Below are 6,950 nucleotides of genomic sequence, written 5' to 3' on the forward strand. Positions count from 1 at the left end.
CAAGCAAACTGGCAACACCTTCTCAGTTACAAAGGGAAGAATTGTGCTTCTGTTAATATAAAGTTCAGTAGCAAGCCTGGTTCATGTCCAATCCACCAATCAGAAATATGTATTGAGGGTGCCTGGGTGGCTCAGTTGGTTGAGCAACTGCCTTCGGCTCAGGTCATGATCCTGGAGTCCGGGAATCGAGTCCCGCATCGGGCTCCTTGCTCAGCGAGGAGTCTGCTTCTCCCTCTGACCCTCCCCCCTCTCATGTGCTCTCTCTCTCTCTCTCAAATAAATAAATAAAACCTTTAAAAAAAAAGAAATATGTATTGAGTGTCTAACAGTGTGATAATGGTATAAAAGACTGAAGACATGATCTTGGCCTCATTTATTCAATAAATTTATCATGCTTCTACTGTGTTAAGGAGGGTGGACAAAGACAAAAGTCCCTGACATCGTAACACATAATTGATTCAACAATATTTATTGAGTGTCTATTATGTGCTACACACTCTTTTAGGTACTTGAGAAACATCAGTGAGCAAAAAAGACAAAAATCCTTGCCCCCGTGGAATGGAGGAGGCAGACATTCAACAGAAATGTTCTTTTTTTAAAAAGATTTTATTTATTTGACAGAGAGAGAGTGAGCACACAAGCAGGGGGAGCAGAGGGAGAGAGAGAAGCAGGGTCCCTGGGATCATGACCTGAGCCGAAAGCAGCCGCCTAACCGACTGAGGCACCCAGGCGCCCCTCAACAAAAATGTTCTTGATTACAACTGTGTGCGTTTAGGGAATTAGCCTTCACTGGGCATCTACTATAAGCTAAGAAGGGGGAACAGAGGTGAATATGGACTGTGTGATCCTTCATCTAATGAAGCTTACTCTCCAGCTCCCAGAGGGTTTATGTTTAGGAAGGGAGATAAGAGGGACACAAACAATTAGAAAACAGTACAAGACCACATAAAATTCCAAAAGCTATGGTATAAACTGTGAGGACCCTGTGAATGTTCTGTGGGAAGAGGTAGGCCATGGTCCGTTCTCAGGCAAGGGAAATGACATAAACAAGAGCTCATTGTTAGGTCAGAGGGGGATGGGGATGGGCTAACTGGTTAGAGGGATCAAGAGAGTGATAGGGAACAAAACTGGATAAATCGAGTATGGCCAGATTGTGAGGCCTTTGAAATCAGATATAGAAGTTTACTCTAAACTCACGTGTTAAGAAACAGTAAATCTATTCAGTGTGTGTGTGTGTGAGAGAGAGAGAGAGAGAGAGAGAAAGAGAGAGAGATGGAGAGAGAGGTGAGAGAGAGCACAGAGGAATATATTCTTCTAGGGTTGTTTTCTTAAAAACCAAACCAAACAAAAAACCCTTTACCGGCCCCCCTCTTGGCAAAGAGTATAGTCCGAGCTCTCAGCGGGGCATACTATGTCCCTCACAAGCAGGCCCCATCTATGTCCTCAGCCTAGTTTTAAACATTCACCTCATGACTCATTCTAGACATACTGAACTTCTTGCTCTTCCTTTCATACTTTGGTGGCTTTGCACAGATATATTTACTCTACCCTGTATTCCTTTCCATCCTTTCCTGGACTGTTGAAACTGTATCCATCTTTGCTGCTGAGAAGTTCCCCTCAGCCCACCCCAGGCAGATCTGGTTTGCCTGCCTTTGCTATCACATCACTTTGCACATGTCTCAATTATAGGTTTATCACACTTAATGTCATTGTACACCCGTGACAATTTCTGTCCCCTACTCTACTAGTTTGTTCATCTCAGACTCTTCTCTGTCCCTGCCTAGACTGTGAGAGCCTAGGGGGCAACAAACTTGCCTTAGTCTTCATCATTTCCCCAGCACCCAACACAGAGCCCAGCACATGCTAGGCTGAAGATGCGGCATAAGGCCTCCTGTCCCACTCAGAGCTGGAAGGAGCAGGACAGAGGGGTGGCAGAGAGGAGTTAAAGAAGAAAGGGAAGGGGGAGAATATGGAAATCATAGGGAGAACAAAGTAAGGGGATAAATAAAAGAGACAGCGTCACTGTGAGGCACAGAGATGGGCAAAAGGAAGAGCTTACACAAAACAAGGGGGACTAATTAAAAAAAAAACACAGCATTTCTTCAGCCCCTACTATCTGTGGATAACACTATATTAGACACTGTGGGGTATAAAGTTAAATAAACCACCTCTCTGTATGATTTAGTTGGGACCATAAGACAAAGACACACACACAGACTGACAAACTTTTTCAATGTCAAGACATTGAGTGTGAAGTTCTTTAGCAGTCAATAAGGTATTGTTTTAAGAAATATTAGATATGGAAACTGACTTGCCTAGATAAGATCTCAACAAAGCTTGACAAAACTAAACTAGAAACAACTTTTCTAGAATACCAACTAAGGCAAATTGATATGAAATTGTGAATTTTAATATCGTTTAAGAGTTTCTCATTTCTATGTGTCCCAAATTGTGTATTATGAACTTTTTTGAAGAAGGAAAGATCAGGGCTGGAAAGGGAGGAAAGGATTCATGGAGAATCTGAAAGGAGTAGATGGAAAAAAGTGAATGAAAACTAGACACAGAAGAGAATTTCAGAAAAGGAATAATGAGAATACACAAGAGACAACAGGAATAAAGATATTCCTATTTGGGAAACTAAGTTTTAAAACTGTCCATACGAATTATCTATTTAAGTGGTGATGTTCAAATTATCTGTTTAAATGATGTTTATCTGATGGCTGTAATGTGAAATATGAGACTTTAAGAAAATAAGCAGGACATGCTTTTAAATTTTATGATGGGCACTTAGCCAAAGGTAATTGAAGGGATTCTAGAAAACGTTTTAGAAAATGAAAATGGGAAGGACATTATGTGAATAAGAGATAAGATGTATTCTGAGTGAAATAGTTGAAGTTTTTTCGCTGGTTCCTAAGACAGGGAGTAGTAATGTTCCAAGACATTATCCAGCAGCTCAACTTAATTGTTTTGTTTATGACAGTGTGATACTGGGATGGCTTAGACATTCAGTTTATTTAATTTAATTAATCAAACCTCAAGTCACTACTGAGTGGTTAGTCTCAGAGACCAGCCATGACCAAGGAGGTCAACAGGGATTGGCTGAGCACTAAACGAGCTCATCAATTGAGCATTGTGTCCTAGGGCATTGGGGAGAGTATAAAAGGGGGCGCAGGAGCCTGCCAGACTGGCTCTTCAGTAGTTTCTGAACATGTAGATAGCAGGAGTAAGACAGGTAAGTAGAGAAGAAAGCAGGTACCCTTCTAATTAACTAAGGGTCTGAGTTAGTGTGAGTGGTCAGACTATGAGGTCTGATACTAGAAAAAGAGGTGTGTGTGGGCAGGGGTGGGGGTTATGGATAAAGGGGGCAGAGGAATGCTCTCAATTGAGTTGGGGTTGGGATGTGCCTTAAGTAGGGAGTAGAGATTCTGTGTGAGGTTGGAGACTGGGACGGGAGCAGGGGCCAGATCTTGTTTATTGGGAGATAGTCATACTGGTTTACTGTGGAACAGAAAATTCACATTGGAAAAGCAGTAGGAAATAAGCTGATACCATATTTGCTGGGGGAGGCATAGTTTAAATGCCAAAGAACAACATTTAAACTTAATCTTGAAGGTTACAGGAGATTAATAGGGAAGGGACACAAATCCCTACTAAATATCGAATGTAAACCAAACAGCAACAATACTTAAGGAAAACATTTTCCTTTTTCCTAAATTTTCAGCATCACACATGTGTCTTTGTGGTCAGAGAGAGGGAGGAAAATAGATTGGACCAGAAAAAGTATTGAACTCTCTGCCTTGCCACTCTGGGATGGGCAGGGTTACTATTTAGGTGATTGGGCTACTGGAATGAAGGCAAAAGTAAAACTCAACAAAAACCCCAAGTACAAGGCAGAATTGGGGAGATCGAGGTTCTTGTGCTTCAGGGACTTTTAAAAGCCCTTGTTTGTGGCTACATGTCTGAATACAGTGGTCTTTGCTTGGATAATTCCCAGCCAAGACAGCTGTTTATTCAGTGGCAGCCGTGTCTCATCACAGAGTGGGCCCTGTTTCTGGTGAGAGAGACAGAAGTTGGCAAAGCTTCATCCTAGGCAAGTTAGCCTCTCTGAACCTGTTTCCTCATCTGTAACATGAGGGCAGCAGCAGGCTTGACCTCACAATAAGGGCTTTTGTGATGTATGCATGAGGTACCACCAGCCCAGTGCTTAGCAACGGTGGTTGCTACATAGTCAATGCTCAGTACTACAGTTACCATATATGATATATAATATGTAATATATAATATATAATAGAGTATAATATCAATAACACAATTAAGTATTACAATATTAATACTTTAAAGGATAAATGTATCTTATGACCTAGAGAATTACTATTTACATTGCCTTAGATGGGATTAGATACCCCTTTGGTCTGGGTTTGGACCCAGACCCAGGCCTAAATTTGAAGTAAAGTGAACTCTTCTGGGTTTAGTGGCATGGGGGGGTGGGAGGTGGTGGTGCAAGGTGTTGTGGCCATAGGAATATTAAATTCCATGTCAGCCTTTGGTTTAATTTGGCACTGCCTGCTACTCAAACAAAGCAGCGTTGTGGTGGCAGAGGAAGGGAGAGGCGGAAAATCAACACATTCTTGGAAATAAGATGTGGCTTTTGCTTTGACTATTTTGTTTTCTCTTCAGCTACAAAAATATTTCTTCGCTCTTGGGCTCACAACGAAAATCCCTTCCAGACCATGGTAGAAACCTAAGCTTCAGCGGAAGGTTCCATTTAAGATGACGAGGAGTTAGCAAGACTTCCCTTGATACTTATTTTAATATGAGAACCCCTTAGATAGAGTTATTCAGCCTAGGGAGAAAGCTTTGCATTTACTTGGAGCCTCCCTCAACCTCATTCCTTGTAGTTATGGCACGTGTGTTACTTTCAGAATTGACATCGGCTGTATTTCCTGATGACGTTCCTTTGGTGTTTGTAGGTGTATAGTTGTATCATTTACCCATTCTCGCCACGTGTTTATATGTTAGGCTTTTAAAGTTTTAGGGTAAAATTTTAGTATAAAGACTGTTGGTGAAATATTCATTCTCCAGTAGTTGCTCTCTTGGACCTCAGACATCTGGCATGTTGCTAGAGGAGCTGGTCCCAGGTCAATATTCGAGGTACAGGGAAGCTCTGTGTGACCGAGTCAATGGACCTTTCTTCTTTTCTGGTTCTGTGGTATATGCTTAAAGCAAGGTTTCAAGCAAAAAAAGTTTGGGTATCACCTCTCCTTTCACTACACAATACAAGAGCAATACAGGAAACACCCACTGTGATGTTGAGCTTGTGTCAATTATGATGCGATGGACTGCACAGGGAATGGATACTGTCTTCTCCCAATCTTCAAGAAACAGCACACACTCACTGGACACTCAGTCTCTGCCCTCGAAGAGCTTACACTTTAGTTGAGAAACCAGACCTTAATACATACTCTGTGCTGTAATATTGACCAACCTGTTCATGATACAGAACATGGAAACATGGAGTACCTACATACATGATTTAATAGGAAAAAAATACACTTCCATACTTCAAATGCCATCCATAGTTCACTAGGAATGTCCAGTGACAAACTTTTCTTAAGAGTTAACTTGTTTTTGGTTGACATTTCAATGCTCTGTGTCTCACCACATGGATAAAGGAGCATACAGATCTATAGCACTGTTGGTGTTAGGTGTCAACTCAGATTTCCTAGAAGTAACTATTTTTTTTCTCATAGGGATATATTTTTATGGAGGGAGCAAAAAGGTCCAGAGAAAGTCTCACAAAGTGCATATTTTCCACTAAACAGAAGATTGAGTCTTGATACCCAATAGTGATCTTTCTTTTCTCCTTGATTACACCTGTCCTGAATTTCTAGAAAGATGAATGCTAGGGATCAAACTAATGTCCCTGAGTAAAATGGGATACCAGGAAGCCTATAGCACTTCATTAATTCATTTGTATTTAATTCATTTTGTAAATGTGTTTTGAACCTGACTAGATAAAAAAGACCTCCCTTTTCTGAGGTTCCTATGAAAAGTAAATGACCTATTCAAATTGAGGGCAATTTGAATGGCTCATTTGGTCACTCTTGAAGCCTAAAAGGTGCCAGAAAGCAGGAAAGAGTAAGTATCTATGATGTCTAGGCTCATTTCTTTTCTCCCCTGTAACAATAGGCATAGAATTAATCCGTTTTTGTATCTACTAGCTCAAATAACTGCACTTATCCTTGTGGGCTGGGCAAAGCACATGCACATGCATCCTTTATGAAATAGAGACATCCCATTTCACAGATGTATCAGAGAACTTTACCCTTTAAGGCTCTGCTGATTTGCATAATCCAAATTTTCTAGGCCTTTCAGCTATCCGGAGACTTGTCTTTACATTTAACCCTTCCTAAAGCTAAGCCCCAAACAAAAAGCGCCTCAGCTTTTATCACCAGGGTTTAGGAGATCGTGAAGAGGGCTGGGTTTTTTTTTTTTTTATTATATTTTACCCCTAAGATTGACTCAGGGCTGCCTCAGGACATATGGGACAGAAAACTTTTTCGTGATTCATTCCCATTCCGTAAGCAGTTTAACTCTTTAGGAACACATAGTCTTAAGTTCTAGGAAGATCTAAGCAGTTGGGAGAATTTTAGGGGAATGGGCAGACACTCTACAACCCAGTACCGTATGTAGCTTGTGTTTAACAGGCGAGGGGACCGAAACGCACAGTGATCTCTAGTTTTCCCTTTGCTCTTAGCTGCGTGACTTTAGGTTTCAGCCTCCTAGAAAAAGAAATCAGCCTAATTCCCCCACTCAGGTAGATTTCACTTTTCCTCAGTTTATGTCTAAAACCCTACGACTGTACGTGTCGCTTTGCAATCCGCTTTGTTTCTCTTTGGAACTATGTTTCTTGGGGGTATTGAGCCATGTAATGAAATATTCTTCGGTCA

This window comes from Mirounga leonina, unplaced genomic scaffold (assembly GCF_011800145.1).
Source record: "Mirounga leonina isolate KUSES-001 unplaced genomic scaffold, KU_Mleo_1.0 Mir_101414, whole genome shotgun sequence".
NCBI lineage: Eukaryota > Metazoa > Chordata > Mammalia > Carnivora > Phocidae > Mirounga > Mirounga leonina.